The sequence below is a fragment of the Somniosus microcephalus genome, chromosome 23 (assembly GCF_052327205.1).
Source record: "Somniosus microcephalus isolate GS21.2 chromosome 23, FLI_Smic_1.0, whole genome shotgun sequence".
NCBI classification, from domain to species: domain Eukaryota; kingdom Metazoa; phylum Chordata; class Chondrichthyes; order Squaliformes; family Somniosidae; genus Somniosus; species Somniosus microcephalus.
Window position 1 is genome coordinate 48,658,786 of NC_141009.1, and position 24,928 is coordinate 48,683,713.

Consider the following 24,928-nt stretch of genomic DNA (forward strand, 5'->3'; position numbering starts at 1 on the left):
TTCTAAAATGGCGGTTTTCCTGCGAAAATGGCGGTTTCCCGCTCTTCCCTTCTCTCTCTCTCTCTCTCTCTGCCCACTTCAATGGCAGTTAAGATGGTGGTTCTTTTCCCGTGAAAATGGCGGTTTCCCGCTCTTCCTTTCTCTCCCCGCCCACTTCAATGGTGGTTTCCCGCCTCTGTCGTCTTCTCCGCCTAATGGCGGCTTTCCGCGTTTCTCCCTGGTGTAAGGGGTACGCTTTCCCCACAGCGGACAGGTTCAGCCGCTGGGCTGGCTCTCGCACAGCTCCCCTTACTCGGCTCTGTCTTTTCCTCCCGCCCGCACGGCTCTACCGGCGCTGGGTACACCCCGTTAACGGAGGACAGTTCAGCCGCTGGACTGGCTCTCGCGCAGTCTCTCTCTCCCCGTGCTCGGCCCTGTCTCTCCCTCTCCTGCACGTTCAGTTCTACCGGCTCTGGGTACACCCCGTTAATGGAGGACAGTTCAGCCGCTGGACTGGCCCTCGCGCAGTCTCTCTCTCCCCGTGCTCGGCTCTGTCTCTCCCTCTCCCGCACGTTCGGTTCTACCGGCTCTGGGTACTCCGTAGGTGGAGAACAGTTCAGCCGCTGGACTGGCTCTCGCGCAGTCTCTCTCCCCGTTCTCGGCTCCTGTTCGCTCTCCTACTCCCGCACGTTCGGTTTTGCCGGCTCTGCGTACCCCGTTGGTGGAGAACAGCTCAGCCGCTGGACTGGCTCCTCGCAGTCTCTCACTCCGCACCCGGTTCTCACCCGCACGGTTCCCGTTCGCCTCCCCAGCCCTCTCGCAGACCGGTGTTTCCCTCCCCGGCTGCGGCTGGGTTTCTCCTCCCGCGCCTACTCACAGGCTCAGCGCTTCGTGGCTGCGGTCGCTGCCCGTATTTTTCCCGCCGATCGCGGACCGGCTGTCACCCGACGCCGTTGGACCCGACTTTTGGCCGGTACAGCTCCCCCTCGACCGAGGTCGAGTGCTCTGCCCTTCTCCTCCGGATACTTCTACCCCTTCCCCTACTCACAGTCTCTTCGGCCGCCTTGTTTCTTGCTGGTCGGCTCACTCCACACCGTGGTAGCAGGGTAATCAGTGCCTGTTGCTGATGAAGCTTTTGTTGCTAGTCTTCCAGCTTCTGTAAAGTACCACACTTTCTGTTGTTGTAGCCTCGTGTTTTCTTTTGATAGCACGACGAGGGCGGTTGCCTCTCTTCGACGCTCTTTGTTACTTTGCTATTCTTGCCGCAGGGTACGATCGGACTCGTCGCCACTGTAAAGTCTGTGGGTTGTGCAGTAAATAAATACACAGACTTCTGAAGTACAAACAAACAGGTCTTTACTATTCAGAGGTCAGGGCGAATCTGCCCTCGTTATCCTGTAACATCACTTATATACTGGTGTGGTCACTGCCGGTATTACCGTATACAGAAGCCAATCAATTAGTGCCACACCTAAAGTAGTTCTCTTAAAGGTGAACGGTTACACTCAATCGTTCCCTTAAAGGTAGGCGGGTACATACACTACAGGTTCTGTGATAGTGGATTAGTGGTTAGGATCAGATCAGCCATGATCTTATTGAATGGCAGAGCAGGCTCGAGGGGCCGATTGGCCTTCTCCTGCTCCTATTTCTTATGTTCTTATGTTCTTAGGAAGGACAGGCAGGAAGGAAGGGGAGGTGGGGTGGCTATGTTAATAAAGGAAGGAATCACTGTAATAGAGAGAAATGATATTGGGTCAAAAGATCAGGATAATGAAACAGTTTGGGTGGAGGTAAGGAATAATAAGGGGAAAAATACACTAGTGGGCGTAGTCTATATGCCTCCGAACAGTTGCAACTCTGTTGGACGGAGTATCAATCAGGAAATAGTTGAGGCTTGTAATAAGGGAGCATCTATAATTATGGGGGATTTTAACTATCATATTAATTGGAAAAATCAAATTGGGCAGTGCTGCCTTGAGGATGAGTTCATTGAGTGTATTAGGGATGGGTTTCTTGAGCAGTATGTAACTGAACTGACCAGGGGGCAAGCAACCTTAGATCTGGTCCTGTGTAACGAGACAGGATTAATTAAAAATATCCTAGTAAAGGATCCCCTTGGAATGAGTGACCATAACATGGTTGAATTCCATATTCAATTAGAGGGTGAGAAGGTTGGATCTCAAACAAACGTGCTAAGCTTGAATAAATGAGACTATGAAAGTATGAGAGTGGAATTGAGTAGAGTGGATTGCGAAAATAGATTAAAGGGTAAGACGATACATGATCAGTGGTGTACATTTAAGGAGTTATTTTACAACTTCCAAAAAAAATATATTCCACTGAGAAGAAAAGGGTGTAAAAGAAAAGACAGCCATCCGTAGCTAAGTAAAGAAATTAAGGATAGTATTCGACTAAAAACAAGGGCATATAAGGCAGCCAAATCTAGTGGGAGGATAGAGGATTGGGAAAACTTTAAAAGACAGCAAAAAATAACAAAAAGATTGATTAAGAAAGGGAAGATAGATTATGAAAGTAAATTAGCAAAAATATAAAAACAGATAGTAAGAGTTTTTATAGTTATATAAAAAGAAAAAGGGTGGCTAAAGTAAATGTTGGTCCCTTAGAGGATGAGACCGGGAAATTAATGGTGGGAAATATGGAGATGGCAAAAACACTGAATGAATATTTTGTATCAGTCTTTACAGTAGAAGACACTAAGAATATCCCAACACTGGACAAACAGGGGGCTATAGGGGGGGAGGAGCTAAACATGATCAAAATCACTAAGGAAGTGGTACTTGGTAAAATAATGGGCTCAAGGCGGATAAATCACCTGGACCTGATGGCTTACATCCTAGGGTCTTGAGGGAAGTGGCGGTAGGGATTGTGGATGCATTGGTAATAATTTTCCAAAACTTCCTGGACTCAGCAAAGGTCCCGGCAGACTGGAAAACTGATAATGTAACGCCCTTATTTAAAAATGGCAGTAGACAGAAGGCTGGAAATATAGACCGGTTAGCCTAACATCTGTGGTAGGTAAAATATTGGAGTCCATTATTAAGGAGACAGTAACAGGACATTTGGATAATCATAATTTAATAGGACAAAGTCAGCGTGGTTTTATGAAGGGGAAGTCATGTTTGACAAATTTGCTGGAGTACTTTGAGGAAGTAACATATAGGGTGGATAAAGGGGAACCAGTGGACGTAGTGTATTTAGACTTCCAAAAGGTATTTGACAAGGTGCCACACAAAGGATTATTGCTTAAGATAAAAATCACGGGATTGGGGGTAATATTCTGGCATGGATAGAGGATTGGCTATCTTACAGAAGGCAGAGGGTTGGGATAAATGGTTCATTCTCAGACGGGCAATCAGTAACTAGTGGTGTTCCGCAGGGGTCAGTGCTGGGTCCCCAACTCTTTACAATCTATATTAACGATTTGGAGGAGGGGACCGAGTGTAACATATCAAAGTTTGCAGATGATACTAAGATGGGAGTGAAAGTAGTGAGTGAGGAGGACATAAAAAACATGCAAGGGGACATAGACAGGCTAAGTAAGTGGGCAGAGATTTGGCAAATGGAATACAATACTGGAAAGTGTGAGGTTATGTACTTTGGCAGGAAAAATCATAGAGCAAGTTATTATCTTAATGGCAAGAAACTGGAAAGTACTGAAGTACAAAGGGATCTGGGGGTCCTGGTGCACGAAACTCAAAAGGTTAGTATGCAGGTGCAGCAAGTGATTAAGAAGGCCAATGGAATGTTGGCTTTCATTGCTAGGGGGATAGAATATAAAAATAGGGAGGTATTGCTTCAGTTGTACAAGGTATTGGTGACACCGCACCTGGAATACTGCGTACAGTTTTGGTGTCCATACTTAAGAAAAGACATACTTGCTCTCGAGTCAGTACAAAGAAGGTTCACTTGGTTAATCCTGGGGATGAGGGGATGGACATATGAGGAGAGGTTGAGTAGATTGGGACTCTACTCATTGAAGTTCAGAAGAATGAGAGGCGATCTTATTGAAACATATAAGATTGTGAAGGGGTTGGATCGGGTGGATGCGGGGAGGATGTTCCCGATGATTGGTGAAACTAGAACTAGGGGGCATAGTCTTAGAATAAGGGGCTGCTCTTTCAAAACTGAGATGAGGAGGAACTACTTCACTCAGAGGGTGGTAGGTCCATGGAATATGCTGCCCCAAAAAGCTGTAGAAGCTACATCATTACATAAATTTAAAACAGAAATAGACAGTTTCCTAGAAGTAAAGGGAATTAAGGGTTACGGGGAGCGGGCAGGAATTTGGACATGAGCCTAGGTTCGGATCGGTCCTGGCCCTGTGGGTAGCGGAGCGGGCCCAGGGGCCGTGTAGCCTGATCCTGCTCCTATTTCATGTGTTTAATTCTGTTAGATTCAGGAGATGGTTCTGTGATAGTAGATTGGCGGTTAGGATCAGATCAGCCATGATCTTATTGAATGGCGGAGCAAGCTCGAGGGGCCGATTGGCCTACTCCTGCTCCTATTTCTTATGTTCTTATGTTCTTATGTTTAGCATCTCTGCCATTTCTTTATTCCCCATTATAATTTCTTCTGTCTATGCCTCTAAGGGATCCACATTTACTTTCGCTAATCTCTTCCCTCTTACAACTGTTTTTATATTACTTGCTAGTTTACTCTCATATTTTCTCCCTTTTCATCAATTTCTTGGTCATCCTTTGCTGATTTTTAAAACCCAACCAATCCTCAGGCTTACTACACTTTTTGCAAATAATGATAAGAAATCCAATAAGAAATTCAGGAGAAACTTCTTTACCCAGAGAATGGTTAGAATGTGGAACATTTTACCACATGGAGTACTTGAGGTGACTAGCATAGATGCATTTGAGGTAAAGCTAGATAACTACATGATGGAGCAAGGAATAGAAGGATATGTTAATTGAGTTAGATGAAGTAGGTTGGAAGGAGGCTCATGTGGAGCATAAACGCTGGCATAAATAAGTTGGGCCAAATTGTCTATTTCTGTGCTGTAAATTATATGTCGTTCTACGTAAAACTGTGTTAAGATCTCGTGTCTTTTTTTTGAGCGAAGTGGCTTTTCAGAACCATGTTTTGCTCAGTAAAATCAGAGCTCCTATTTCTGCAATAATTGGAAAGCAAGTTGACCAGAGAAAAAGTCATTCAATACCAAGCAGGTCTCTCCTTTCAAAGTTCGACTTTGTTGAGGGACTGAAATATAAACACAGTACCAAGGGTTTTGTCTGCAGCACAGGACAGCTAAAGGACAAGTGAAAACATTGCAGACTTCAGCAAAATCGCAGCAAGCTGGCAGGTAGACAAACCACCTTTGCTAGTCCCCTTCACAAGCTTCTTAAACTAACCTTCAAGAGAGCTAAAAAGGGACTTTCTTCCCCACCCCCCCACCGCCTGCCCGCCCCCAAAGCAAAGCCATGATTTGTTTTAATCTTTTAAAAGTTAACATTTTCAAAATGAACCAAGATGGCGGTGAGATTGGTTTCCATGCTGACTGCCCCTCAGCCACTTCCATCAACTCCTGGAGTGACATCTTTCACTATGTCACAGGGGATTTCCACATCTTTGGGCACCGGCCCTGATTTTCCTGACCATTAAAATAAATGTCACTGGCGGATAAAGGTAGATTGGCAAATGCAAAAACGGGAACCGCACCACCACCCCCCCTCCACTGCCAGCACCCACCCCCCTCGCACCACCCCGCCAATGGCTGCTTTTACTGCCACCAAATCAACAACAACAACTTGCATTTACATAGTGCCTTTAGTGTAGCAAAGACATGGAGCTGAATCTTAACCCCCCAAAACGGGTGCATTGGGGTCGAGTGGGATGTTAAAACTTTAAAAATCTCAAACCCAGCACCAACCTGCCTCCAAACTGCCTACTTTCGGGTTTAACAGAGGCGGGACAAGGGGGGTACAGCCAACCCGCTCCCAGGAGGCGAGTTGGCCAGTTAAATATTTTAATGAGGCTGGCAGCCTCTGATTTAACCTGTTTTGCAGCTTCAACCCGGGCCAGCCGGGTTTCCCAGGCCTCGGGAAACCTGGGAGCTGAAGGGAGGTGAGGACAGCTTCAGAGAGAAGGCAAGTGCTTCCCCCAAGACCTCCAAGCTCCACCCCCCCCATCAGACACCCCCCTCCCCCAATACGCACGACCCTGGTTGGGGATTGGACCTCCCCAGGTCGGGGATCGAACCCCACACCCACACTCCTACTAGCAGCAGCAGGCAACTTACCTGTGGCTGCGGCCTCCTCCAGAGAGCTCCCTGCCCGGCTGGATGCCAAAAATTTCAATCAGGCTGACTCCTGTCAAAGCAAAACTCCACACACTGTGGAGTCAAAATTCCACAGCATGCGCGGAAACCCAAACTTCCCCCCCTCCCCGCACAACAACCGCCCACCTACGCAAACCGCCCCTGTCAAGATTAAGCCCATGACGTCTCAAGGCCCTTCACAAGAGCATAATCAGATCAAAATTGACACCGAGCCAAAGAAGGAGACACTGGGACAGGTGACAAAAAACTTGGTCAAAGAGATAGGTTTTAAGCAGGAAGATCTACGCTCAAGATCTACCGAGCAGTGAGGATCTCATCGACTGATACACACCAGAAAATATAAAATTAGTGTTAAAAATAAAGAGAAGTAAAAATGAAAGATGCTATTAGTACACAGCAGGTCTATCAGCATCTGTAAAGAGAAGAGGCAGGTTAACAGTTTACAGGAAACTTTGGTTTATCCGGAGGTTGTATGTCCGGAAACCTCGATCTACCGGCAGAAATCAGGAGCCGTTTTGTTAGGTTTTTTTCTTCTCGTGGCTTTGTTTTCAACAGTCGGGCTCTGGAAAGTCTCTCTGAAGCTGTTGCTAAGCTACAGAGATGCTGCCAAGGTACAGGCCGACTGTTTACAAGCTGTTGCTAAGCAACAGTGTTTGTTGTCAGATACGGAGATGAAAACCTCTGTATGCTTCAACATTAACTTTGTATGTCCGGCAGTTTTGATAGATCGGCAACAGCTCGGTCCCGTCAGTGCCGGATACAACAAAGTTTCCTGTAGTTGTAATACCTTTGTCTGAAATGTTCTAAGAAAGGGTGTACACCCTAAACATTAACCTGTGTTTTCTCTTTTTGGTTGCTGACAGACCTGATTGATGTGACTTTCCACTATATTCTGGTTTATTTCAGATTGCCAGCATTTTCAGGTTTTTAAAAAAATTACAAGCAAGAAGTAATTTCATTTGCGATTAAAGCTACAGCACCAGTCTCCTAAATCACCACAGTTCAATGTAGACATTCTTGTGCTAATTCATTTTCCCCTTAAGTTTAGATTTTCAATTCTTCAGTAAAAGCCTTCGATCTTTAACATTTCCAAAACACCCCCCACCCAACTGCACATCCCTCCCTCATTGCTACCACTTCCTGAAACTCTGACTGAACCTTTATGTTTCTCGCCCTTGTATGTCCTCTTGATGGCCAGCCTATCTGAGTTAACCCCCAACCAGATCAGGCTCCATGTCCTCTAACACGCTTGCAATTAACTTTATATATTGTACACCGGTCTCCCTCTCTTGCCACATCTATTTAACTTTGTTTATAGAAATGGTACCTAATTTAGTTACCAGCTCGACAGCACTATATAATACCCCTTGTGGTGTCAAATAATGTTTTTTGTGGATCCCATCTGCCTGACTCTACATTTCTGAAAGAATATCCAATGTAATTATTTTAAGTTTATTTGCCAAGAATTGACTATTACTTTCTGCAGCATTGGAGGATAGGGAATATCGTTCGCTCTACATTTCCCCATACCATTTTTATCTACCCCTGTTCAGAATACCTACCCTCTTGAGACATCCTTGGTGTCAGGTAGGATCTGTGAGGTGTTTTGATTTGTGTCAATTCTAAAAGACCTTACGGTTCTTTATGTCTCCTTTCAAATTCCTCTTCCCAGATTCATTTCCTTGAGTCTGTTGTGGAAATAAAGGTCAGGATTGTCCTTTATATCAAAAAGAACAGGTGATCTCAGTCGGCACCCTCACTTGGCTCACCACCTTCTCAAAATCGAACCAATAAGGAAACTGTACACTTGGCTCCAAATGTTTCCTCATGTCTAATTTGTTTCATAAATACTGATGGAATTGTGATAAACAGAGACTTCTTTCCTCTCAGGGGCATGAGGGAGGTCAATAAACCAAAATTTTACTACCTTCAAACATCACAACTCACCTGCCATTCTAGAACCCTTGTCTGTGTGGAGTGCCAGGTTGTGCCACAATGTCAGTGATGTCGTATTGCAGTTCTGATGTGGCACAGTTGTTTTCTCTGTTTGTCAAAGGGAGCAATTTATCTTGTCACCATAATGACACAGCAACGACACAGAGCTCACTTTCAGTCGCATGTCTCATTTACAGATGGCCGAATGTTATTCTACGGATGAGAAAAGAAAGAAGTTGTATTTATATAGCACCTTATCACATCCTCGGGATATCACAAAGTGCTTCACAACCAATGAATTACTTTTAAAGCGCAGTCACTGTAGTTCTGTGGTAGCTAATTGCACATCGTAAAGTCCCACAAGTAGCAGATAAGACGAATGGGCAGCTAATCTTTTTGTTGGCAGCGTTGGTTGATGGACTACACTGAGAGTACTCCTTATTCTGCTTCAAATAGTGTCATGGGATTTTTACATCTACCAGAACAGACAGGTGGAGGCTCAGTTAAATAGCTCATTTGAAAGACAGTACCTCCAACCATACATCTCTCTCTCCCAGTACTGTAGCTAAGTCTCAGCCTAGACTATATGCTTAAATCCTGGAGCTGGGCTTGAAACAACAACCTTCTGGGTCGGAAGCAAAAGTGCAACAAACTGAGGCAAGACGACACTTGAGGAGGCGCGGAGGATGCAACTGATAGTATAACTCAACACTTTGTAGAGTTCTACTTTGTGAAGGCTGCTCCCACCAATTATTATTTGAAGTATTTTGTGTTCCTTCCACAATTGCTTTGCTGATTAAACCCAATTAAATTCACTGTTTTCTGACTGCAAGCATTCTGTTTTACTTTTGAGTTGAAAAAGCAACGATTTGCTCACAGTTCATTTCTCTTGACTTTTTAAAATCTGAATTTAGGGTAAAGTAAAGGCCAAAAGTCAACAAAGGTCGATTCATCACTCCTTTGGCTGCCTGCTTCCCCACTAATGAAGCCCTGCCAAGATTAATCCTGACATCTTCAAACCACTGAACTATAAAGTGGAACTGGAGGGCATGTCCCACTTTCAGGCAGATCCGACCTCTGCCTCGCACGCACCCACCCCCCGCCCCGCCTCCACCAAATCCATTTCCTAAACAAGTGATGCCAGTGTGCCAACGAATGCCTCTGGTGTTACAAACTTGAAATCTTTATTTTGAGTTTAATGCAAACCAAATAAAGATGCTGAAAACCATATTGAATGTTATTGTCCTGCAGCAACTGGGTTCTCCCTGATGGCTCTGCATTTTGAGAGTTCCTGCCTTTTCTGGGAACTTATTTTGAGCACAGCTTCACAAGAACATGTGCTGTCGCTCCCATTCCCACTTATAACAGGAATAGTCAATTGTACCCACAGCTACTTTTTTTTTTAAAGCAAAATACTCTTCAATGCAAATATGCTGCTTTGCTGCTTTCGCTTTCATACAACAAAAGAATGACAGCACAATTGTGCAGAAATATTTCTGTCTTTAATTCTTCTCTGCATAGGTCTGTTCAGGTGCAAGGTCACTGAACATTCTACTTTGCAGTTGGTTAAAAAGCTTCCACAGGCCTCCTAAACTATCACATAGGCCGGAATTTTGCCGGTCCTCAGAGTGCGGGATTGGAGGCGGGACCGCTGTCAAAATCGCAAAGATTAACAGCGGGTAGGAAACCCACTGTCAACCCGCCTCCAATCAATCTTCCCGAGTTTCAGGTCCCCGATTTGCGCATGGACCCAACACCTAGTGGCAGGAAGAGGATTATAGCCACTTACCTGCCTGTTAACAGGTACTTGATACTTGTTAACGGGCTCTTTTTCAATTTTGTCGCTTCTGCCTCGGGGTTCCCGACGTCTGGACACCACGCCAGGTAAGTGTGGCGTGTTGTGGGTCTGCTCTAATATTTCGGCATTGATGACAGCTGCAGAAGTGGTGTGAAGGGTCCAATGGTGCACTGGTGAGTTTCAGAGGTAAGAAAATGTTGGGAAAATCATTTTTAATGCATTTACACATTTCTTTAGGTAATAAGTTTTGAATTGGCTGTCTAGTCCCACCTCATTGAGAGAACCTCTCTCATCAGTGACAGATCACTTCTGTAACCTCACCTGCAGCTGCCATCTGTTCTAGCCTATGGAGGGAGTCATTGGAGAGCCTGGGTGCAAGAGCTCACCTTTGTACAGTGATTGTCAGTGTTTGCAGCACCTCAATGCTGTCAAACACTGAGAAATGAGCTGTCAAAGAAAAACTGTGCATGGTCCCTTTAAGAAAACCGGCAGATGACGCGTCATCAAATGACGTCATCTGGCCGGCTTCCTCTTAATTGTCCGGCAAGCCCACAGGACGTGCTGAACAAGGTCAAGCGACGTAAAATCACATCTGTGGGCCGGATGCAGTTGGGAGCGGGACTGGAACCCGGAAACCAGCTGACCCGCTCCCAGGCCACATCCATTTGCAAAATTGCGGCCATAATGTTTCAGGAGACAACTAGACTGCAAAGTGTTGATTCCCACTTAACCACACTAATTGTAACTTTAGTGCTCTCATTGAAGCATGTTGCCCTAACATTTCAAAATCTTTGGATGCACTTTTCTAAACATATTTGCCAAGTGTTAATAAATCACTGCCTTTGTTTTCATAACACATTTCAGAGCATTTAATCTGCTTTTAAATTTAGCTGGATAAGAAATTTAATCATTTCTCTGGAGTTTCCACAGATCTTTTGCTGAAGTTATGCCGGACAATTGGGTGAGCGCACCCCACCCACCCGCGGAAATTTAACCCTTTACTCTCAAAGGACAAAGAGGAAAATGAACATGAAAAAATTATACTCCAGTTGTTGTTGCTATGTAATCAGCAACATGTAACTTGAGTCTAAATTACAACACAAAGGCCATTGCAACAATTTGGACTAGAAATTTGGCTCCATAGCGTTCATTTTTTGGTGCTGCGGGTGTCATTTTGTGTCCAAAATGGCATCCGCACCATGCGCACACAATTCTGGCACGGGCCGCACCAGACGCCATCTTGGTAATGGACAAACAAGAGGCGTCTTTACCCACATCTGAAGCAGGTACTAGCCCATTAACAAATGCAAACAAGGGACCTAACAGTTGCTTCTGCTCCCTCTTCGAACTTTGATTTGCACCTGAGGCAGCCTGATTTCCTCCGGGAAAACCAACACGAAACAACATGGAATTTAAAAAAAAGTTAAGCACTTACCATAATCACCGTTGCTCTCGGTCCCGAGATCTTTGACCTTACTCCCATCTCTGACCTCCAGGCATGCCCCCCGCTCCCACCCGCCCCCCCGGGCCCGACTTCCTAGCCCCGGCCCCAATTGCACTCGCAACCCACCAACAATAATCCAGACCGCCGCGACCTTCTTCCCCAACCCCCGACAGCCCTCCAATCGCAGTCTGATGCCCGGCCATTCCTCTTCTAGACGCCTGCGATCTTACCCAATCACTTACCTGAAAATTGGCGCACTAACCTGTGCGGGCTCCTACCGCTGCGCCATCTACATGATAATGAGGTCCGAGGCCCAAATTCCTGGGCTCCTTGGACTTCCCCATTTGAGGCTGTTAACACTCTACGGGTAAGTCACCCAATAAAGGATGCTACTGAATTTCTAGGCCTTTATATTTATACACAGCCCTTTTAATGTAGGCACTTGACAGAAGAGGAAAGAAGACAAGTAAATAAAGTAAAAGAACAGATGTCAAGCCATTGGATGAGAGTGAGGAGACTAAAAGCTTTGTTGAATAGAATGGTTTTGTAAAGTTTTTAAAAGTGCACAGGGAAGTGGAGAGGGTGAGAGCTGGGGGCAGGGGGATGGGAGGCAGAGGATGTAAGGCTCTAGGAAATTGTAGAGATAGGGCGTGCAAGGCTATGGAGACATTTGAAAACAAGAAGAAGTTTAAATGCACTAAGGGACAGGGAGCCAGTGTAGGTCAGTGAGGACAGGGGAGGATGGGAAAACAGTCAGGAGGACACTGTAGAAATCAAACCTAGATATGATAAAAGCATGGAGAAGGGATTCAGCGACGGTGGCGATTAGTTAGTGACAGAGACGGGTAATGTTGTGGTGGTAGAAAGCAGTCTCAGTAATACACAGGATGTGGGGTTGCAAGGTCTGCTCTGGGTTGAACAGGATGCCAACATTTTGAACAATCTGGTTCAGTTTCAGTAAGTTATTAGGGCTCATCTGTGGCTCAGTTGGTAGCACACTCGCCTTTGAGTCAGAAGATTGTGGGTTCAGGTCCCACTTCAGGGACTTGAACACATAAAGCTAAGCTGACACTCCTGTGCAGTGCTGAGGGAGTGCTGCACTGTCGGAAGTGCTATCTTTCAGATGAGACATTAAACCGAGGCCCCATCTGCTCTCTCAGGTGGACAAAAAAAATCCCATGGCACTATTTCGAAGAAGAGATGGGCAGTTATCCCCGGTGTCCTGGCCAATATTTATCCCTCAACCAACATAACAAAAACAGATTATCTGGTCGTTATCATATTGCTGTTTGTGGGACCTTGCTGTGCGCAAATTGGCTGCCGCGATGCCCACATTACGACAGTGACTCCACTCCAAAAGTACTTAATTGGCTGTAACGCGCTCTGAGATGTCCGGTGGTCATGAAAGGCGCTATAGAAATGCAAGTCTTTCTTTTTTTTTAGGGGGCCGGGGTAGAGTCAACGGAAAGGGAATAGAGTAACTGGTGTGGGGCCAAAATTGATAGCTTTGTTTTCCTCGATGTTCAGCTGGAGGGTGTCTTGTTTTGCACACTTTGTACAAAAATAATAACTTGCAGGACAATGGAGTATTACAGTTTAACTCTTTTATTAAGCATTAGGTCTGATCTTACTCATAGCAGCACCAGTGGGGAAAAGCATGGCATTAGGACCCCTAGCCTGGGTCTTCCAAACAATAGTAGTCCTTACAAATGCCTGCAGGCCAATGATAATTCAATATGCAAATGTTACATCCCCTTTCTGTTAAAAGAAAAATGTTATGCATGACTTTTAACCCTTTCTTCTACATAATGTTCTCGGTAGCATAAACATATAAGTAAACTCAGCATTTAACTAACACTGAAAACATCTCAACGTTTCAATAACGATGTACAGTTTCTTTTAGGGCAGCAATCCGCCTACACCCTTTGACAGTTCACAAGTCAAGGATAACTCTAGGCTTGACCTCTCGTCCCGACCTTGTGTGGTATGAAACTGAGCATGCTCCTGAATCGGTCAACAATTCAGGTTCAGGTTTAGGTTCAGGTAAGTATGATGGGTTTTGTGTATTGCTCTGTTCATCACACTCTTATGAGCTGATCCTCTCGTCGGAATGACGGTGTTGTTCCTTGGTGTTCAGGAGGTGCCTGCGATTGCGGCGGTACACCTGTCCTTCTGGGGTGCGGACATGATACGATCGCTCCGTGTCAGCTGGCAGGATGATGACTGCTGGCTTCCAGTAGCCATGCTCCTGGATTCTGATGGATTCTCCATTGTGCAGTGGCGGCAGTAGTCTAGCTGACCTGTCATAGTATCTCTTTTGGTGTTGCTGTCTCTGTACACATTTTGCATGCACTTGCTTGCAGCTGATGACCTCTGGCTGGAGCTGTTGGTTGGTGCTTGGAAGGATTGAGCGAAGTCTGCAGCTCATCAACAGCTGTGCTGGTGACTTGAAGTTGTCAACCGGAGCTTTGGCTTTGTCCATGAGTGTTTTTGCAATCTGGACAGTTTTTTCAGCAAGGCCATTACTTTGAGGGTAATGTGGGCTTGATGTGACATGTGTGAAATCCCATGGCCTTGGCAAATGACTCAAACTCTTTTGATTTGTATTGGGGGCCATTGTCTGAGACTAAAGTCTCTACCATGCCATGCCTGGCAATGGCTGCCTTTAGCTTGTGGATCACAGCTGCAGATGTGGTGCTGTGAAGCTTGTCCAGTTTAAAAAATCTGCTGTAGTAATCAACAGTCACTATGTAGTCCTCGTTGTTCCATGTGAACAGATCCATTGCTGTGACCTGCCAGGGCCTGTCTGGGATACGGTGAGGTATCATGGGCTCTTTGACATTTGATGGGCAGCATTCTAGACAAATGGAACATTTTCCGACAATGTCCTCAATGTGTTTGCACATTCCAGGCCAAAACATAATGTCACGTGCTCTTTGTTTGCATTTTTCCATGCCCATATGTCCAGCATGAATTTTTGTCAACATCTCTTCTCTGAGACTGGTAGGAATGGTGATTTTCTCCCTTTTGAAGATGATTCTGTTGATTTGTGACAGTTCGTCTCTGTGGTTCCAGAATTCAGATATGCTCTGAGGGCATTTCCTCCTTTCCTCAGGACATCCTTCATGTATGACTTTGCTCAGCAGTGTGAGTTGTGCATCTTTCTCTGTTCCTGCTCAGATCTCCTTCAGTTTTGAGTCACTCACAGGTAAGCTGTTGTACACCATGTGCACCTGCACATCCATGCCTTCACTGAGGCTGCTGTCCTGGTAGGTAAGAGACTTTCTGGAGAGCGTGTCTACGACAGGAATGTCTTTGCCTGGACGGTGAATGATTGTGAAGTCGTACTTCTGTAGCTGAAGGATCATTCTCTGTAGCCTTGGTGGGGCTGCGGCTAGTGGTTTCCTCATGATTGACTCGAGGGGCTTGTGGTCGGATTCCACAATGACTTGGCGGCCATAGACGTACTGGTGGAAATGCTTACATCCAAACAGAATTGCATATAGCTCTTTCTCGATTTGAGCATAGTTGATTTCACTGTCTGTGAGAGATCTGGAAGCATAGCCAATTGACTTTCCTTCTTGCAGTAATGCTGTGCCTAGTCCGTACTTTGACGCGTCCACTTGTAGTCTGAGCTCTTTGTTGAGGTTGAAGTAGGCAAGAACTGATCCTGGTTCTCTGGTGATTATGTCTTTCATTTTCTGAAATGCTGTGTCATGTTTTTTGTCCCACAGGAACTCATTGGATTGTTTGAGCAACTGACGCATGGGTGCGTTGATTTTGGAGAGGCTCGGGGCAAACTTGGCTAAGTAGTTAACCATGCCTAGTACTGTCTCTAGCTCTGCGCGGTTCTTCGGCGGCTCCATCTTTTTGATGGCGGAGATTTTCACTGGATCCGGCTTAATGCCATCAGTTGAGAGGCGATGCCCGAAATAACTGATCTCGGTGGATCCGATCATGCTTTTCTCGGGGTTGAGCCAGATACCTTTCTCCCGTGATCTTTGTAGCATCGCACGGAGGTTCCTGTCATGTTCCTCTCTATTCCTGCCATAGATGAGGATGTCTTCTACGATTGCGACTACTCTGTCGAGGCCTTCATAGGTTTCGTCGATCTTCTGCTGGAATTCATCCTGAGCTGAGATAAGACCAAATGGTAAAAGCAGAAATCGGTAGCGTCCAAATGGTGTGTTGAACGTTGTTAGTTTAGATGACTCTTCCGTGAGCTTGATAGTCCAGTATCCTGATCATGCGTCCATTACACTGAAGTAACATGCTCCCACTAGCTTGGGTGTGATGTCATCTAGCATTGGTAGAGGGTAGTGAAGGCATTTGATAGCCTTGTTCAAATCTCTGGGGTCGAGACAGACTCTGAGCTTGCCTGTACATGGTTTCTCAACCACTACTAACGCGTTGACCCACTCTGTCGGTTCTGTTTCCTGGACAATGATTTCTGTATTCTCCATGCTCTGCAGCTCCTCCTTCAGGTGACTTCGTAGAGCAAGGGGTATCCTTCTCGGTGGGCAAACCACAGGGGTTGCTGCTGGGTCAAGGTGAATAGTGCATTCACCTGGGAATAGTCCGATTCCTTTGAAAACGTCAGCAAACTCCTCCATGACTGTCTGCTTCTCAACTGGTGCTGTCAATGATAGCACTAGCTTGACGAGGTCCATGTCTAAACATGCCTTTAGACCTAGCACTGGAGGTGCTCGAGTGTCAACAATGTAAATGTCCAACATCATTTCGCTTTCTTTGTACTTGCATTTCATCACGCATGTGCCTTTTACAATGAGCTGCTCACCCCCATAGCTGGTCAGTCTGCATGAGGTGGGCTGTAGCTCACACTCATCCTTCAAGCTGTGATACTCACTCAGAGGAATTACATTAACCTGAGCTCCAGTGTCCAGTTTAAACCTAAGCTCTGTGCCCTGTTTTCCTATCTCAATATCTGCAAAAGCTTGCTCAGTCTCTGAAATCTGTTTTTTCTGTGATAAAAAAATCAATAAACAGTTCCTCTGCATTTGACTCTCTATCTGGCATTTGGCTGTCACTCACTGTGTGTACTGCTTTTCAAAAAACAGTCCTGCAAACTTTAGCAAAGTGGTTCCATTTGTCACATTTAGCACATTGTCTTCCTTTGGCAGGGCAATGCTCCTTTTCCCCATGCACCTTGTTTTCACAATATCCACAGTTTTTGAAGCGTTTTATGTCTGTGTCGCTCATTTTTAGAACTCTCTCTGTTCTTTCTGTTCTGAAACACGCTCTCTGGGCGGTGTTCTTTGGTGTGTGTCTATTAACTGCGTGCACTGTCTGTTCACGCGAACTGCTCGTGGTGCCGATTATTGTTTTCAACTGTGCTTGGGCTATCTCGTGCGATCTAGCTATGTCCATAGCTTTGTCCAGCGTTAGCCCGGACCCAACATTCAAAAGTTTCTCACTTTAGCTGAATGTATTCCAAACATGATGCGGTCTCTGACCATCTCATCTTTATCTGCATATTCAGTCTTTTACCAGCAGTTTTAACTCAGCCACGAACTGTTCAAACGACTCACTAGCTCCTTGTACTTTCTCCTGAAACTTGTACCGAGTGGATATCGTATTTGTCTTGGGCATCACATATGATTCAAAATGGTCAAAATAACTTTTCAGTACCTTGGTCTCTCACCGTGGATGAAGCAATGTGTTAAAAGTGTCTCTTCCTTTTTCTCTGATCCACAGGAGTAGGTAGCTGCATCTTTCTTCCTCCCCTTTGCTTTTCAACGGACCCGAGAACATCAACTCCATGTGTTGCTTGAACTTGCGCCATTCTACAGATAAGTTCAAAGATCCCCAGTCGATTCGAGGCAAGGGAGCTCCAACGATGTCCATTTTCAATCCCTGTTCCGACACCATGTCTTGTTTTGCACACTTTGTACAAAATTAATAACTTGCAGGACAACGGAGTATTACAGTTTAACTCTTATATTAAGCATTAGGTCTGATCTTACTCGCAGCAGTACAGTGGGGAAAAGCCTGGCATTAAGACCCCTAGCCTGGGTCTTCCAAACAATAGTAGTCCTTACAGATGCCTGCAGGCCAATGACAACTCAGCATGTGATCACATGTGAATATAATAGGTATTCCTTACAGATGCCTGCAGGCCAATGATAATTCAATATGCAAATGTTACAGAGGGTATTTTGACTTACTCCATGATTTGATAGCAGACAGGCAGTTTCTCAGCATAGAGATGGTGATGGGGTCAAGGGAACTGGTGGAGAGGTAGAGCAGGGGGGTCATCAGCATAGGTGTGGAAGTTGGCCCTGTGCCTCTGGATGATGTTACTGAGGGGTAGCATGTTGATGTAGAAGAGGAGTGAGCCAAGGACAGATCCTTGGCGATTTTGCAGGGGAAGTGGGAAGTGAAACCATTCTAAGGGACATGCCAGCTGTATCCGAAGAATGGAACCTTGCAATGGCAGTCCCATAGAGTTGGCAATGGAGGAGAGGTGATGGAGGAGCATTCATGGTCAATTGTATCACTGTCTGGAGAGGTTGAAGAGAACAAGGACGATAAGTCACAGAGGATGGGACAATATCATTCTTGACTTTAGCCAGGGCAGAGGTTCGGATTTAAGGGATTCAAACAGGAAGTTTCAGGAGTTGGGTGGCCTCAGCAGCAGTGGAAGTTCTTCAAATATAAGATGGATAGAGTAAAAAATAAATATTTTCCTACATGGCAAAATGAAGGTGCATCGAAGAATAGAGTTCGGTGAATAAATGGGGATATTAAAACTAAACTGAAACTTAAAAGGGAGGCATATGATATGATAAAGTTTAGGCAAACAATACTAAAGAAAATCATGAGGAATATGGAAAGTATAGTGGAGAGATGAATAGGAAGATTGTAAGGACTAAAAGGGAATATGAAGATAAGTCTAGCAGCGAATATAAAAAGAAATAGTAAAGGATTTTATAACCATATAAAAAGTTAAGGATTGGTTAAAGATAGGGTAGGACTGTTCAGGGATGATGGAGAGACTCTAATTGCGGAGGGTGAAGGTATGGAGGTAGCCAGCTACCAAAGCCTTGCCACCCCCCGGAAGACCAGGTGCTCACTCTGTCGACCTCCGACGTAAGGGGTGTTCTACGCGGAGTGAACACACGAAAGGCTGCTGGACCGGCTAGCATCCCTGGACGGGTACTCAAGGAATGTGCTGATCAGCTGGCTGATGTCTTCACCGCCATCTTCAATCTGTCATTGGCCCAGGCAGTAGTCCCTACATGCTTCAAGACCGCTACCATTATTCCTGTGCCAAAACAAACGGCTGTGACGTGCCTGAACGACTATCGACCTGTCGCACTCACACCCATCATAATGAAGTGTTTCGAGAGACTGGTCCTGGCTCACATCAAAGCCAGTGTTCCCGCCTCTCTTGACCAACACCAGTTTGCCTATCGTGCAAACAGATCAACGGAGGATGCAATCACAACTGCTCTACACTCGGCACTGAATCACTTAGATGGTAAAGAGACATACATCAGAATGCTGTTCATAGACTACAGCTCAGCATTCAACATTATCGTCCCCAACAAGCTGGCCACCAAACTCCAAACTCTTGGCCTGAACACTTCCCTCTGCAACTGGACCCTGGACTTCCTAACAAACAGACCCCAGTCTGTAAAATTAGGTAACCACACCTCCCCCCCCTGACCCTGAACACGGGGGCCCCACAAGGATGTGTGCTGAGCCCCCTCCTCTACTCCCTCTTCACCCACGACTGTGTGGCTGTTCATGGTTCCAACACCATCATCAAGTTTGCGGATGATACCACGGTAGTAGGCCAGATCACCAACAACGATGAGTCAGCCTACAGGGAGGAGGTTCAGCATCTCGTGAAGTGATGCGCCGATAACAACCTGGCCCTGAACATCAAGAAAACCAAAGAAATCATTGTGGACTTCAGGAAGTCTAAAGGCGGAAGTCACACCCCCATCCACAGCAATGGGGCTGTGGTGGAAAGGGTGGGCAGCTTTAAGTTCCTCGGAGTCCACATCACGGAAGACCTCTCCTGGTCCCTCAATACCTCCTCTCTGGTGAAGAAGGCCCAGCAGCGCCTATATTTCCTAAGGAGGCTGAAGGGATGTAACCTGTCACCCCTGTGTGGTGTATGTAACCTGTTCCACCTTAAGAGAACTACCTTAAGAGATGTACTACTTTCTCTTGGCTGCTGTATACTGTAATACCGGTGGTGTTGTGTTGTGTAGGGATTTGCTGGGCAGTTCAGCCCTGACCTCCGAATAGTAAAGACCTGTTAAAGTTATTCTTGTGGTCTGTGTCCAGTGATTTATAATAAGCTTAACTGGGACACACAGACTTAACAGTGGCGACGAGTCCGATCTTACCCTGCGGCAGTTTTACATCCAAGGCAGCTTCGTCCTCAGAACGGGTGTCGAGAAGAGGCATCCGCCCTCATCATCCTGCTGAGCACCATCGCACGAGAGGCATCGAGAACCCGGGTTAAAAAGAAAATTCTGACCACGAAGCCCTCCATCAGCGACAGGCAGTGATCATCCCTTCTACCACGGTGGTGGGTAAGCCGATCAGCGACACGAGCAGAAAGTCGGCCGCGTTGACTGTGGAGTGGGGGAGGGAAAACGGAGGAAAAAGGGCGGAGAACTCGACCACGGCCGGTAAAAAGGGCCGGGCTGCAATCGAGGCCGAGAGGCGCAGCGACTAGGGCAGCTTAAGGCACGAGAGCCGCGGAGAACTCAAACGCAGCCGGTGTAAAGGACCGGGCTGCAAGCGGGGCTGTGAGGCAAAGCAGCGTCGGGGAATTGAGAACCGCTGGGGAGGCGAGAACGGCAGCAGCACGGCAATCGCCATTGCAGCCAGCGGGGGAAGAAGGCAAACGCGGGAATCCGCCATTGTAGTCGGCGGGGGAAGAAGACGAGCGCGGGAAAGACCGCCAAGCACGGGAAGCCGCCATTTTAGTAGGCGGGGGAAGAAGACAAGCGCGGGAAGCCGCCATTTTGAGAAAAAGAAAAATTTAAAAAACTTGCAAGGATGCCTAAACATGGGAACATTAATACCTTTGATAGCGATATCAAAGATTGGACCACGTATGTAGAACGCATGGAAGTTTATTGTAAAGCAAATAAGGTACCAGATGATGAGAAAGCACTAATCTTATTAAGCTCAATGGGTGCGAAGACATACGGGCTATTGAAGCACCTTCTATCACCAAATAAACCGGCAGATCAGACTTTCGCGAATATTGTTACTGTCCTGAAAAATAATTTAAACCCCACGCCGCTGATGATAGCGGAATGATTTAAATTTTACAGAAGAACGCAGCTGAAAGACGAAAGCAACGCTGAATTTTTAATTGAACTGCGTAAGCTAGCAAAGCACTGTCAGTTTGGAACAGGACTAGCAGATGCGCTGAGAGATAAATTTGTGTGTGGATTGTTAAAAGAAGGAACACAAAAGCGACTGCTTGAGGAGAATGATCTTACGCTTGATAAAGCTGTCACTATTGCAGCATCGCACGAAGCCGCAGCGAGAGGCACGGCGGAAATGCAGCTACGGTCACCGGAACTCAGCACCAATCAAATGGTCTTGGGTACAGTAAAATGTTATCGTTGTGGAAAGACAACGCATGATCAGAACCAGTGCTGGTTCAAAAACCAGGAAAGAAGAAAATGTGGCAGGCTTGGTCACATAGCTAAAGTATGCCGGTCAGGAAAGAAGACCAGCAATAAAAAGTCACCGCAGGAAAAGTACAGAAAGGTACACAAGGTGACAGAGAACAGTTCGAACGAACAGAAGTCAGATTCAGACTCCAGCAGTAATGAACTGGGTAGTCTAAGAGTACACAATGTTGGTAAGGAAGCAGACCTCCAAACAATTTGGGTCACACTTCAGATAGCAGGAGTCCAAGTGAAGATGGAATTGGACACTGGATCGGCATTGACGGTCATGAATAAGCAAGATTACAAAAGGTTATTCCCACATATTCCCCTACGGGATACGGAGATTGTATTGAAAACATACACGGAGCAAAGAGTATACCCCATCGGGAAGATAGAGGTAAAGGTGGTCCACAAGGGCAAAGAAAGCCGAGGAATGGACTTATATGTGCTACCTGAGGGAGGTCCACCACTACTGGGACGGGAGTGGATTAGGAAAATAAATATGGACTGGCATTCCTTAAAAGCACTAACGGTAGATTCCGGTAAAAAAGATGTCAAACCTAAACGATTGTCCAGAATATTGGATGACGCTAAAGAGGTGTTCCAACAGGGACTGGGAACACTGAGAGGAATTACGGCAAACATCAAGGTTGAAGAACATGCAAACCCGAAGTTTTTCAAAGCCAGACCGGTACCTTATGCGATACGACCTGCTGTGGAAGCTGAGCTGGAAGGGCTAGAACATTCAGGAGTACTGTCTAAGGTAGACTGGAGTGAGTGGGCCACACCCATTGTTCCTGTCATGAAGCGTTCATCGAGCAACAAGCCGGGGGAACCGGGGAAGGTTCACATCTGTGGAGATTTCAAGATCACTGTTAATCCGGTGCTTCACACGGTGCAGTATCTGCTTCCGCGGATTGAGGATATCTTCGCTTCGTTGTCTGGCGGGAAACACTTGACCAAGATAGACCTGGCGCAGGCGTACTTACAGATGGAAGTTGAGGAAGAGTCACGCCAGTATCTCACGATCAACACGCATAGAGGCTTGTACCGGTAAACTAGACTGGTTTTTGGAGTGGCATCGGCTCCAGCAATTTGGCAGAGGGCCATGGAGCAGGTATTACAGGGAATTCCAGGCACACAATGTTACCTGGACGATATTTTGATTACAGGAGATGATGACGAGGAACACCTTGCAAATTTGGAACTGGTGCTCACCAGATTGAAAGAACATGGACTTCGAGTTAATCGGCAGAAATGTGAGTTCTTTCAGAAGTGGATCTCGTACTGTGGTCATGTCATTGACCAGGAGGGGCTTCATAAGTCTCCTGACAAGATCGAAGCTGTTGTGAAGGCTCCCGCTCCGGATAATGTATCCCAGTTGAGGTCGTTCCTAGGGTTGATTAACTATTACCATAAGTTTCTGCCAAATTTATCCACGGTGCTGTACCCGCTGAACGCTCTTTTGCAGAAGGGAGTACCATGGAAGTGGAGCGAGGACTGTAAGAGGGCCTTTCGCAAAAGCAAGGCATTGATCACCTCAGAGGAAGTGTTGGCTCACTTCAACCCAACGCTGCCTATTCGTTTGGCTTGTGATGCTTCTCCATATGGTATTGGGGCAGTACTCTCACACAAGTTGCCAAATGGCCTGGAGAGGCCAGTCGCGTTCGCATCCAGATCATTGACCTCCGCTGAGCGCAACTATGCTCAGATAGATAGGGAGGCTCTCAGCCTTGTGTGGGGAGTAAAGAAGTTTAATCATTACCTGCAGGGCCAAAAGTTTACGCTTCTGACAGACCACCAGCCGTTGGTATCCATTTTTAACCCTAAGAAGGGTGTTTCGGTGATGACAGCACAGAGACTCCAGGGATGGTCCCTTTTCCTAGGGGCACATCAATATCAGATTGAATTCGAAGGTACAAAGCAGCATGGTAATGCTGATGGGCTGTCGCGCCTGCCACTACCTACAGAGGAGGAGGCACCGACGGTTGACCCTGTTGAGTTATTTCACTCGACCATCATCGAATGTTTACCAGTCACCAATGCAAGTACTGAAAGAGAAACCAGGAACGACCCGACACTGTCCCGGGTCTACGAAGTGGTGATCCACTGTTACCGGCATTCTCAGCAAGACGAGAACAGCTGTCCGTCTGTCAAGGAACATTGATGTATGGAACAAGGGTGATTATTCCTCCTAAGTTAAGAGAGAGAGTTCTAAAGGAACTGCATGAAGGTCATCTGGGGGGAGTCAAGATGAAAAGCCTTGCTAGGGCTTATGTGTGGTGGCCGGGTATCGACCAACAGATAGAGGATCTGACGAAAAGCTGCTCAGGGTGCCAAAAAGTACAAAATGCACCTCCGATTGCACCGCTGCATCCATGGGAATGGCCTTCAACCCCATGGCAATGTGTATTGACTTTGCTGGTCCATTCATGGACTCCATGTTTTTAATTGCGGTGGACGCACATTCTAAATGGCCAGAAGTGATTAAGATGACTACCACTACCTCGGAAAAGATGATCGCGATGCTAAGAACGATATTTGCAAGAAATGGATTGCCAGAAAAAATATGTTCAGACAACGGACCGCAGTTCGTGTCAGAAGAATTCCAGAAATTCATGAAGAAGAATGGGGTGAAACATCATACCTCTGCCCCATATCATCTGGCTACAAACGGGTTGGCCGAGAGATTTGTACAAACGTTCAAAAAAGCAATAAAGGCCATGAGCGAAGATCAGATCCCACTACAACACAAGGTGGACAAATTCCTACTGGCATATCGAAACGCCACTCATGCAGTGACAAACCAAAGTCCTGCCATGATGTTCTATAACAGGAGGTTGCGGTCCAGGTTGGACTTGTTAAAACCAAATGTGCGGAGGGAAGTTGAAAACAAACAGTTCCAGCATATAAATAACAAGACCACTCGGAGTTTCGAAATAGGACAACCAGTGTTAGCCCGGGACTATAAAAACGAGAAATGGCAATCTGGAACAATTCGGGCCAGACAAGGACCCCTGATGTACACGGTAGATATTGGTGAAAATGTAATACGGCGTCATGCTGACCAACTGGTAGAATCAAGAACAAGGGTCGAACCTATGGTTACGGCAGAGACAACCGTGGAAGAAGTTAGTGAACCTGAAGCATCTACCTCAGAAGTGAATGTACCTGATGATGATGTCCAATCCATAAGAGACCAACTAGATGAGTCAACCCAGCAACGATAATCAGAGACCCCTGAAAGGCGTTATCCAACTCGAATCAGGAGGCCTCCTCAGAGACTGAATCTTTGAACTGTTTTGCATGAAGTTGTATATATATATGTTATTATGTTATGTTAAATGGGGATATAACTGTTAAGCTAAAAAGGGAGGATTGTGGTGTATGTAACCTGTTCCACCTTAAGAGAACTACCTTAAGAGATGTACTACTTTCTCTTGGCTGCTGTATACTGTAATACCGGTGGTGACCACACCGGTATATAAACGTTGTGTAGTGATTTGCTGGGCAGTTCAGCCCTGACCTCCGAATAGTAAAGACCTGTTTAAGTTATTCTTGTGGTCTGTGTCCAGTGATTTATAATAAGCTTAACTGGGACACACAGACTTAACACCCTGATCCTCTCTAACTTTTACCGCTGCACAATAGAGAGCATCCTGACAAACTGTATCACAGTATGGTATGGCAGCTGTAGCTACTATGACCGGAAAGCCCTGCAGCGGGTAGTCAAAACTGCCCAATGCATTACCGGCACCCAGCTACCGACCATAGAGCACATATACCAGAAACGT